Below are 12,649 nucleotides of genomic sequence, written 5' to 3' on the forward strand. Positions count from 1 at the left end.
GGGAGACAGGCTGCTAGCAGTCTTGTTCTCACCAAAGGAGGGTCTCACCCAGCCTGGTGGAGCAATGCTGTGAGAAGGACTTTAAGTATGTAGTACCTTATTAGAGATCAGGGCATCTTGTTAGATAAATTTAGTCTCCAGAATGTTTATTATTGTTTTATACAAAACCCTTTGCTTCCAATATTTATGTTCACTAGCACTGAATCTGTTCTTTGTTAAATAAATGTACACTGGCTTTCTCTATAAAGAAATCTATGTGTTAAGCAGAGCTGTGTTCTGAAGGTGTGACTAGTAAGTTGTGGTGTATTGTTGCTTTGGTAACAGCAGACCTGGTATCCAGGGGTTAGTGGGCTGTACACCACAGGGAAATGCTCAGAGGACATGGGGGTTGGAGCATGCCTCTCACTAACCTGCATGAGATGAGAGGGGAGTGCCTGTGTTGCCTGTGACTGCGAGGGCCAGGGATCTGATCCCTAGTAGGTACAGATGAGGCTTCTTTAGACCAAGGTCAGGTGGTAATGGAGTGCCTCATAACCCTGGAAAGAATCACAATTGCCTCTAGAATACTTAGCTTTTTTATTTCATTTTAGTTCTTTTTTGAAATCCCTTCAAAAATTCTCTCTGCTATTGAGGTGCACAGAAATGAACACAACATTCCAGGTGCCTCCCAAAGAGGCCAAGGAACTACTGCCTCCCTATTTTATATCATCATGGGTCACTCATTTTTGTTGCTGTATTACCTGACAAGCTCATATCTGATGAGATACCTATTACCATCACTAGATCTCCATTATTACCGATTCCCAGATTTCTTCCTCCCATTGCATATATACATTTCCAATTATTTTCTGGTCCTCTATTAGTTTCTCCCTTAAAATTATGCTGCAGCATATGGAAACATTAATGTATTGGGGCTCATATCTCATGTCTAAAAACATTGCCTGCTGGAGAAATTGACTAACAGCAACCAGATTTAGCAATAAAGCAGGTTCAGGATCAATCTATTGTCTTATCAATTTGCTGCCTATTTTTATTATGCTTATCATACACACCATGCAGGACTGTCCTACAAGACAGCTTCAGGTTCTTGGAAACGTGGAACATTAAAACTCATCTAAACAATGCCCTTGAAGATTATTTTACTTGGAGCTCTATAGACTGAAGACATCTGAGACTATATTTATTCATTTGATTCTCTTGCTGCAGGCTGCTTGCTTGCAGATATGTTTTTCAAAGGATGGATTTATATTTTATTTTCAGAGTAAAGTGTATTTTCAGAGTAAGGAAAAAAACATTTTAAAAATGTTAATAAAGTTATTGAAAAAAATGCTCACTAAAATCTGGATAATTACAGGAATCTTAACTCTTTTCATTAACTTTCTCCAGGTGCCAAATTTTGGTGACAGTTGGTAATTTACTGAGGCTGCAGCTATCCACCACCACTATATAGCAGCATGATGAGATGCGTATCTCACTCAGGCTGCAAAAGGGTAATACGGGCATGCGGCCAATTGCCCAGCCTGGGTCCACCTAGCAGGTAGGCCAGGACTAATTAGCAATAAAGCCCAGCTAGGAAAGCAGGGTTTGTCTCCATGAACACAGTGCCCCAGCGAGCCTGGATGGGGATATATTGGGACAGCAATTTTGCTAGAGGCAGAAAACCATGCATGATAGAACTGAAACAGATTTCGATGGCATGTCAGACTTTCTAAGTAAAACACCCTTAAACATATGCTTTCTGGCACTGGTCTCAATAGTATTTCTCATCTGCATTGAAAAAAGCCTTGTGAACTTCGGTAGACTGAAAATTGGATACATCTTGTTTTGTTCTTTATGCACATGTTGATTGGTGCCACCCTTCAATGATTGCCATTAACTGCAACTTATACACGCAAGCCTTGTTCCTTTTCCAAAACCTTTTCTTAGAAATACTTTGGTATCTGGGTGGGTGGTTTCCCCCCTAGATGAAATCTTCTACATGGATCTTCTGGGACAGGGAGCTCTAGGAGCAGGAAGAGGACTGCAGCACTATACTTCCCACTGCCCTGAAAACCCTGCAGGGGGTTGGTGCATGGGAAAAAGGTGGGAGAGGGCAAAATCAGATTGGGAGTAATCCCATTGTAGAGGAGAACACTCTCCTTGCAGCTGCATACCATGCTGTAGTCCTGTTTGCACTCCCAGAGCTCCTAGGCCTTGCAGCCTTTTATCCGAGCCTGCTGGGCTCTCATTGGGTGTCCCTAGCCCTTTGAGGATGAGGTGTCTATATATTCCAAGATGGCTGCTTCAAAGAGACTTCTCTAGGGAGGCCTGGAGGATCTACCTTCACTGCACCCTTCTTCCCATCTTGCTTCCTTTCTGGGGCAGGGTGTAGTAGGTCCAAAGGGCCTCCTGTAGTTAATCACAAAGAACAGGTACACTCTGTCATATTCATTCTCCCCCTTGATGCCAGTGATTAATATACTCCAAAGTTAATACAATCTGAAACTGCACTGACTCTAACATAAAGCAAACACTCCCAGAGATTTGCAGGGGCAACTTCCAGTAGCAGAATCCTTTGCAGCACATGGTCTCTTTACTTAAGTGACTGTGTCTCTTGTACACATGCTGGGGGCTAAACCTTCTGATTATTCCATTAGAAAAATTGGGAGGAATCCATATGAAGGCTCTTTCCTGCAGGCTTTGCATTAGAGGGATGTGAGATAGAATGAGGTAGTCTTAAATTGTTGGATGCTGAGTAATTTTATCTTAAAAATTACTGAGTGTTTAAAGTAACAAGAAGTTGTAGGCAAGCTCTTACTAATTGTTTCTCTTTCTGCCAACTCAGGGGTGTGGTTCCCACTCTTTAGGCACAAGAGTTTCATATATTCATAGATTCTAGGACTGGAAGGGACCTCGAGCGGTCATCGAGTCCAGTCCCCTCCCCTCATGGCAGGACCAAATACTGTCTAGACCATCCCTGACAGACATTTATCTAACCTACTCTTAAATATCTCCAGAAATGGAGATTCTACAACCTCTCTAGGCAATTTATTCCAGTGTTTAACCACCCTGACAGTTAGGAACTTTTTCCTAATGTCCAACCTAAACTTCCCTTGCTGCAGTTTAAGCCCATTGCTTCTCCTTAGAGGCTAAGGTGAACAAGTTTTCTCCCTCCTCCTTATGACACCCTTTTAGACACCTGAAAACTGCTATCGTGTCCCCTCTCAGTCTTCTCTTTTCCAAACTAAACAAACCCAATTATTTCAGCCTTCCTTCAGAGGTCATGTTCTCAAGACCTTTAATCATTCTTGTTGCTCTTCTCTGGACCCTCTCCAATTTCTCCACATCTTTCTTGAAATGCAGTGCCCAGAACTGGACACAATACTCCAGTTGAGGCCTAACCAGCGCAGAGTAGAGCAGAAGAATGACTTCTCGTGTCTTGCTCACAACACACCTGTTAATGCATCCCAGAATCATGTTTGCTTTTTTTGCAACAGCATCACATTGTTGACTCATATTTAGCTTGTGGTCCACTATAACCTCTAGATCCCTTTCTGCTGTACTCCTTCCTAGACAGTCTTGTCCCATTCTGTATGTGTGAAACTGATTGTTCCTTCCTAAGTGGAGAACTTTGCATTTGTCTTTGTTAAACTTCATCCTGTTTACCTATTTCTCTAATTTGTCCAGATCCTTTTGAATTATGACCCTATCCTCCAAAGCAATTGCAATCCCTCCCAGTTTGGTATCATCCGCAAACTTAATAAGCATACTTTCTATGCCAATATCTAAGTCATTGATGAAGATATTGAACAGAGACGGTCCCAAAACAGACCCCTGCAGAACCCCATTTGTTATACCTTTCCAGCAGGATTGGGAACCATTAATAACTATTCTCTGAGTACGGTTATCCAGCCAGTTATGCATCCACCTTATAGTAGCCCCATCTAAGTTGTATTTGCCTAGTTTATCAATAAAAATATCATGCAAGATCATATCAAATGCCTTAATAAAGTCTACCACATCCACCACTTCTCCCTTATCCACAAGACTCATTATCCTATCAAAGAAAGCTATCAGATTGGTTTGACATGATTTGTTCTTTACAAATCCATGCTGGCTATTCGCTATCACCTTACTACCTTCCAAGTGTTTGCAGATGATTTCCTTAATTACTTGCTCCATTATCTTCCCTAACTGGTCTATAGTTTCCTGGGTTGTTTTTATTTCCCTTTTTATAGATGGGAACTATATTTTCCCTTTCCAGTCCTCTGGAATCTTTCCTGTCTCCCATGATTTTCCAAAGATAATAGCTAGAGGCTCAGATACCTCCTCTATTAGCTGCTTGAATATTCTAGGATGCATTTCATCAGGCCCTGGTGACTTGCAGGCATCTAACTTTTCTAAGTGATTTTTAACTTGTTCTTTTTTTATTTTATCTTCTAAACCTATCCCCTTCCCATTAGCATTCACTATCTTAGGCATTCCTTCAGACTTCTCGGTGAAGACCGCAACAAAGAAGTCATTAAGCATCTCTGCCATTTCCAAGTTTCCTGTTACTGTATCTCCCTCCTCACTGAGCAGTGGTCCTACCCTGTCCTTGGTCTTCCTCTTGCTTCTAATGTATTGATAAAAAAGTCTTCTTGTTGCCCTTCATTCCAGTAGCTAGTTTGAGCTCATTTTTTGCCTTTGTCTTTCTAATCTTGCCCCTGCATTCCTGTGTTGTTTGCCTGTATTCATCCTTTGTAATCTGTCCTAGTTTCCATTTTTTATATGACTCCCTTTTATTTTTTAGATCATGCAAGATCTCATGATTAAGCCAAGCTAGTCTTTTGCCACATTTTCTATCTTTCCTACCCAGCGGAATAGCTTGCTTTTGGGCCCTTAATAGTGTCCCTTTGAAAAACTGCCAACTCTTAAGGTTAGGGTTAGTCACTGATTGAGACCAAGGAAGTTAACCCTGGCTATATTAAAGGAGACAAATGACCGAATACAAAATAAACTGGTTACTTCTGTAACAATCCCTTGTATGTATCTCTGTGGGGAGCTTTTAACAGAGATTATACCTTTTGATAGTGAATCACCACTAGGGGTGCTTCCCCTGGTAAGCCAAGCCCAAAGTATATTTTCCAAAATTGTGAATTCAGTTTTAGAATCTTATTAGACACTTAACTGTTTATGTATGGGCAAAATTTCTTTAAGGACAATTGAAGCCTGTTTAGTTATTAAAAACCTAAGCAGGTTACTTACTATAAAGTAAGCAATTTAAACTAAATCTTATGAAATCAAAGGAGCCATTTAAGGATCTGTCTTAAGACAGGCCAATTATGAATCTTAAAACCAGTTCCCATGACATTCTGTTTACCAATGTTTAAACTTTAGGCCCTGTCTCTTCCCAAGGAATACATGATCTAACCTCCCGGTGACTAACAGCAGAAACTATTGGTGTTTCAAGTTACAATATTTCAATATCCCAAGAAAATCATTACAAGAGTTCTAAATCTAATCATTTGGGAGTATCTTAAATTAACTTCCTCTCACCAATCCATGGGAAGATTTTTTCCTGGGTGGGTTTTTTCTTGAGTCTTTTCTGCTTTTCTTATCAGTCTATGGCAGGGTGCTTATAGAGTACTGTGTTTCAGCAGGATAGCTAAATGTGAATAGGGGCGCTCATGTCAGAGTTTAAACCCTTCTCATTACTACATACATGGAATTGTAGGAGCACACATCTCTTTCAGGCTTGTTAGATTCAAAGTTGATTTCTTTCACCCTTTCATTGGCCGGTTGGCTTAGGTGATACTGTCATCTCCTGAATAGGCAAACTGTTGAATGACTATGCAACAGTTCTTTAATTGCCTTTGTTCTTATGATAGGAAAGATCTAGACTTTAATTCAATCCAGTTTGAGATTTCTTTCAACTATATTAGTTTGTTGGAAAGTGAACTTCTGCTTTCAAAAAAGTTCCAATGCTCCTGTTCTTTATCCAGAAAGTATAGTTCTCAAAATGTCATTTTTTTTAAATTTAAGAAGACAGTTACACGTTTTTCATTTTTAAATAGTTAAAAATTGTTCACTTCAGAAGACAAGAATTCTGACTCCAGAGTTGGTTGAGGCTTTGCTTGTGCACTGCCATAATTGATTCCCCATTAATATAGGTATCCTGTACTTAAATGGCCTCTTATTATTGTATTAGTATAGCAAGGTCATTAGAATTCATATTGGTACATAAAGCATGTTACTATTCACATAGAAGTGACATTAGGAACTCTGCATTTAGCAAACATTTGCAAGTACTCATTTCAAAGGTGTTTGTTTTAAACTTATTTCATAACTGTTTCATATTCAGTTACATATGTTTTTTTTCCCCTCAAGTTAAGAACACACACGTTTTCTTGTAAGATAGTAGGAGTTGGTCGAGCCCACTTTAGCTAGATTTATTGCTCTGATATCACACTGCATTCCTTTTTACAATTACACCTCTACTTAAAACATGAATGTTGCACATGGTCTATCTTCTTGACGTTTGCTTGTCCTTGGGATATAGAAGCAGACACCTTTTGGAGCTTCTTTTAATAGCTTTATCATTCTGTAATATAACTAGCTAAACATATGCATTATATTTCCAAGAATCCCAACTATAACATTCTTGTAGCTATATCTTAGTATTCAATAAGGGTGCAAAGAACCAATAATGTCTTAAATATGAAGTTGTAATAAATTATTTTTTGTAAGGATATTGAGGTCTCTCCCTAACAGGGACTTATTTCTATGTCTCTCCTCTTTTCCCCCCTCTTCATGTCTTTCATTTCAGAAGTCCCTAACTCACCCTGCCACCATTCCTTTCCCCATTCCATCTGTTAATATGATCTGTAATAGTTACCCAGGCTTTTAGAGTGCCACTGACTGAGCAAAGTGAGGCCTTAACTTGATGGCATTTCTGTCTGATACTATTTTGGGCAATAGATCTTCAGCATGACTTTAAATGAGTTACAGGATAGAGTTTATTGTAACATGTAAACACACCAAAAAAGACTTCCTTTAGTGACGGCTAAGGTATAAGTACACACCTCACCAATTCAGTAGAGAGTCAGGGAAATAAGGGGAAAGTCTCCTGAATTCCTTGTAACTTTCACATCAAAAATAATGTAGGCAACATAGTAGAAAGTTCTCATTACCACCTCCAACGAATTCCAAAAAGCATTATGTACCCCAAACTCCCACTCTAGCATAAAATCTTAATAGTGACCTCAGATGCTCTCATATCAACATGATCACATTTCACTGTCACACATCCCATAAACTTGGGAAGTTATTCTGCTTCAATACTGCAGCGATCACAATAAGTGTTTCATAAACCTGGTGTTGGTCCGCTACAAAGTGATGAATTTGATCCTTTCTGAATAGAGCCTGCCCTGATCATATTGTAGATTCTTACATGTAAGTGTCCATTGCTTATATTTCCACCAGGTCAACTGATCAACTCAACCCAAAGAAAACTCACTCCAAGCAATTTAGTGTTCAATGTAGCTAAATTATCTCCAGAGGGAAGCTCATGCTTTCAGGGCAAAGTGGCATCTTTCTACAATCTTAGTCTTATGCCAATCCTTTTTTCCTGTTTCTCCTAGTTTTCCTTGTCTTCAATTCTTTCTCCCACATTGTCAGTCTTAAATAGCCCCTTGTCTACTTTCAGTCAAATAGGCAGTAAGCTGCATCATTGGTAGTCAACAACCAATGCTCTGATTTGTTGGTACTGCAGGAAAATAGAAGATGTTAACTTCCTTCAGGAGATACAGTGCAGTTTGCCACATGCTTAGAATTTTCTCTGAACTGGGCCTGGAGCTCTCCAACTTTTTCTGTAACTTTAGTTTCACAGCTGGCAACAAGAGCACTTTGGGTCATATTAGCGGTGGGTAAAAAAAAAAAAAGGCTCAACTTCACTGAAGTTGCATCCTCTTACTTCAGCAATGAATTTGTCGTTGTACAATCTCTTTTTAACAGTCTGTTTTAGTCTAGCTCTTCCTTTTTAACCCAGAACCAGTGTTTGTATATGTTTAATACAAAACATCACTGTATGAAATGTTGTGGATAACACTTTGGAATTAAAGCTAATTTACTTTAAAAAGTTATAATTTCTACAGAAGTCCTTTTTAAGGAGTATTATGCTCACAGCTGAGGCACTTGTACATAGGTTTACAAGACATTTCTAAGAGCATATGTCCATTATCCTGTCAGAGGAGAACTATTTCTTCCTGATTTCAGAGCTGCACTACCACAGAAAAGACAACAATGTGCCTTCAATCCTTCTTTTCTAATTATACTCTAATGGTCTTGAGGAACGGAAAGGATTTTTAGAAACTAACAGTCAGCAAATCAATAGTTTGATATTTTCTTATCTGAAATGTTGTAGTACTTTAACAGAACTGATCTTGTGGCATGGAGCCCAGGGGAAGCTTCAGAAATGGGGGGATAGTGCATCTCAATGTATTCCTTCAAATAAGTCTATTTCACTTCTTTAGAGAGATCTAATAGTCCCTCCTTGCCAGAGCAGGTAGCTATTAGCTCTCTCCAAGGTACACTCAAATTACGTGCCATGAATACTGTTTGGTATATATACATCATTAGAAACTGCTAAAGTTGAATAGCAGTTAGCAGCTGTCCTACAATATTTGACATCTAGCAAAGAAATGCATCTGGGAACCACTGAGAATTCTTCACCATGCCGATTAATATCTAACAAGTGTGGGAAATGAAGTGGAATAACTATCCCTGTACCCATTCATAATGTTTACAAAATAAGTATTGAGTTTTTCTCCCAAATGCTGGGATTGATTTTGTTTCCTCTGTTGTTGTTGTTGTTTTTTTAATAGCAGTGGTGTCTATAAATAAGTGGCAGGAAAATTACTTCTACTGTTTCACAATGCTTTTCTTATCTAGCAGGCACAGCTGTCACATATCATAAATAAAAGCATTTAGGTGTCTATGGCTAGACATACTAGTGCCTATGTCCTTTAAAGAAGTACATATTAAAGTATTTTGTGAATTTTAACTACTTTGCGAATTTTAACAAACATGCCAATTTTTGCCCCACTATAGATAGTGGTTGATGTATCTTTCTTACAAAATATATAAAAAGTCTCATTTTCCCTCCATATCACGTTACTGGGTTAACTAGCTGAGGTGTTATAAACCAGTTGCTCTCAACCAGGGGTATGTGTGCCCCTGGGGGTACTTAGAGGTCTTCTGGTGGGTACATCAACTCCTCTAGATATTTGCCAAGTTTTACAAGAGGCTACATAAAAAGCACTAGTGAAGTCAGTACAAACTAAAATTTCATACAATGATTTGTTTATACTGCTCTATATACTATACACTGAAATCTAAGTACAATATGTATATTCCAATTGATTCATTTTATAATTATATGGTAAAAATGAGACAGTATACAGTTTTTCAGTAAGAGTTTGCTGTGGCACTTTTGTATTTTTATGTCTGATTTTGTAAGCAAGTAGCTTTTAAGTGAGGTGAAACTTGGGGGTACACAAGACAAATCAGATTCTTGCAAAGGGTACAGTAGTCTGGAAAGGTTGAGAACCACTGTTATAAACTAACACATGCACATATTAAAGGTCAAACTCTATTTCTAGTCCTTTGCCCAGACTCTATGAAAAGAAAAAATAAAGTGTCAAAACCATGTGCCTAGTAAAAACTACTATATGTTTGTGTACAGTAGTCTTTGGGGCAGAAAGAAAACACACACACACACACACACACACACACACACACACACACAAGGAAATTAGATCTAATTTACTTTTCACAATTTATTTTCGGTAGATATACGTTTTGCATTTAATTCAGTTTAGTAAATGACATTAAATTTGTCCATTTCACTGTTTTTCAAACCAGTAGTATAATATTATTGTTTATGGATTTCCAATGCTGCAACAGAATGTTTGACGCTGCAACTGTATTTTTTAAAATCTATTTTAGGGTTTCTGAAACTTAAATATTTATGCACAAAATTATCTCTAAAATTTGTCTTCATTTGTCTATGAAATCAGTTGTAAAGTTTAGAATTTCAGAATGAAAATCCATCTATGATATAAGTTGTATCAAAAGGTATTGAGGGAGATTGTTTTTAACCAACTAGCTTCCAGAGAGATGCTAAAGCTGGTCCAAGGAATGAATACGGAACCCCAATCTCAGTTACTTTAGGGAAAATCATTTTAAAATGTAAATTGTTAGTTTTTATTATCAAGATTGAGGGTTGACAAATATCACAATTAAAAAAGACATTTAAAATTAGGAAATTCCATACAAAACTACAATGAGAATATTATTGCATGGTTAATGACTCAAGTCTGGAATATCTATCCTCCTTTGGGTATGCATTATGATAGCATATAATCACATCACATCATCCTGTTAAATAATACACACTTATCTCATAATTAACTTTCTCATTCCCTGAAGAGTACAGAAAGAAGACTTTTCTGGCTGAAGGAAATGCATGACATATGGCTGCTGATTGAGGGTCAGATTCAGCTTCTCTTAGGTCTGGTCTACACTGCCACTTATGTCGATGTAAGAAAAAAATCACCCCCCTGAGTGACGTAGCTTACATTGACCTAAAGTGGTGTCTACACCATCTATGTTGGTGGGAGAGCACTCTACCACTGACTTACCTTCTGCCTCTTGGGGAGGTGGAGTAGTGAAGTAGATGGGAGAGTGCTCTCCTATCTACTCATCACATCTTCAGCAGACCTGCTAAATCGACACCACTGCATCGATTGCAGCTGAGCTGATTAAGCATGCCAGTATAGACAAGCCCTTATTCACGCAGTAACACCTTACTCCAGGAGCAGTCCCACTGCAAACCACGAGGGGCAGATTCTGGTTTTAAATTATACCAGTGTACACCTTTAGAGAAAAGAGAACTTGTCATAAAGAAGCCCGATACTTTTGTAATGATGTCTTAGACTGCCTACATCACCATAGTATTTGGGCATTTTCCAATAGTGCATTAAGTGACATGACTAACATTTGTCCTGTGTTTCAGTCTCTCTCATCCTTGCCCCAATGGGAGAATTAAGTGTACAGTGTTTTGATAGGGTTGAACATAGGAAATACATATTATAAAAAGGATCAATTTGCTCTGTGTTTGTTAGAGAAGGCAAGTGTGTCTTGCATGTGGCGTGGAAAGTAGTAAGATTTGTGATGGTCTTTAGCCCCTATTGGCATTCATTCTCTAGTCTTAGTTTGACCACCGAGAAAGCTCTGTTTCTTGTATCAACAAGCTTTAGGCTTGTGGTAGAAAGTTCTGTTCTGCATGAAGAGTGAAGTTATGATCCATAGTCCTCATCTCAGAGCTCTAGGTGATCATTTAGATATGCTGGACCCAAACAAGTGAGCACCTGGTAGGGTTGGACTGATACACTAACCTACTATGGACAATGAAATTACTTTATGCCAAAGTCAATAAAAAGCTAGAAGCTATATGTATCCAATGAGGTGGAAATTAGTACGTTTATATTGTATAACTGGAGATCTAATATGGTCAAATAATTAAATGCCATATTGTAATGGATATACAAGGAGGCAGAGTTAAAGTTCAACTTTTAAATCTTAAAATGGAACAAAATGTTTCCATTCTGTGGGATAAAAGTAAAGCAATTGTAAAAAGCTAGCAAATAAAACATGATGAATGGTTACCCCTGACAGGATTCTATGTCTCTTGCTTCCCTGTTCATATTTTCCCAATGTTTGGGGGGAAAGGGTGGGGAGAAACAAAACAAAAAGACCTGTGGGAGAGGAGTGCTGCTTCTAGCCAAGCTAATCATAAATTGCTGGGGGTGGGGCGGGAATTAAAGTCCTACAGGTCCTTATAATTCAGTATAGATAAAACAGTCTTATACAAAATGAAACAGAAAATGGAATAGTATTAGCCATTTCATAATTAAAACTTGCAGAACAGCAGGAAATACACTGCACAAGGCATGCTCCGACACCCTTGTTTAATCCTTCCTGTAAATCGGTACCAAAAAGTTATTGTTAGAAACTGATCAGAGCTTAGTTTACATCACTACATACACAACTAAGAAGGAATTCTCCAGAACTGCATGAGTGTAGAAAACCATACCCATTGACAGGAAGACCTCTCTTCATATGGGAATAAGACCATTCAAGAGTACCAGGTTTTGCCACCTATGTAATAGACACAAACTTCTCCATTCGGGATTAATTATTGCAGTCTAAATGGAGAAAAGTCCACCATCCTGTTGCATAAAAATATTAACCAGCTAATATAGGGTCCTGATCTAAGCCCATTGAAGTCAATCAGACCCAATCTTTTCTATCTCTTGATATATGGTGTCATAACTATAAAGGGAAGGGTAATAGCTGTCCTGTGTACAGTACTATAAAATCCCTCCTGGCCAGAGACTCCAAAATCCTTTTCCCTGTAAAGGGTTAAGAAGCTCAGGTAACCTGGCTGGCATCTGACCTAAAGGACCAATAAGAGGACAAGATACTTTCAAATCTTGGGGGGGGGGGAAGGCTTTTGTTTGTGTTCTTTGTTTGGGAGTGTGTTCGTTCTCGGGACTGAGAGGGACCAGACATCAATCCAGGTTCTCCACATCTTTCTAAACAAGTCTCTCCTATTTCAAACTTGTAA

This window comes from Trachemys scripta, chromosome 5 (assembly GCF_013100865.1).
Source record: "Trachemys scripta elegans isolate TJP31775 chromosome 5, CAS_Tse_1.0, whole genome shotgun sequence".
Taxonomy (NCBI): Eukaryota; Metazoa; Chordata; order Testudines; family Emydidae; genus Trachemys; species Trachemys scripta.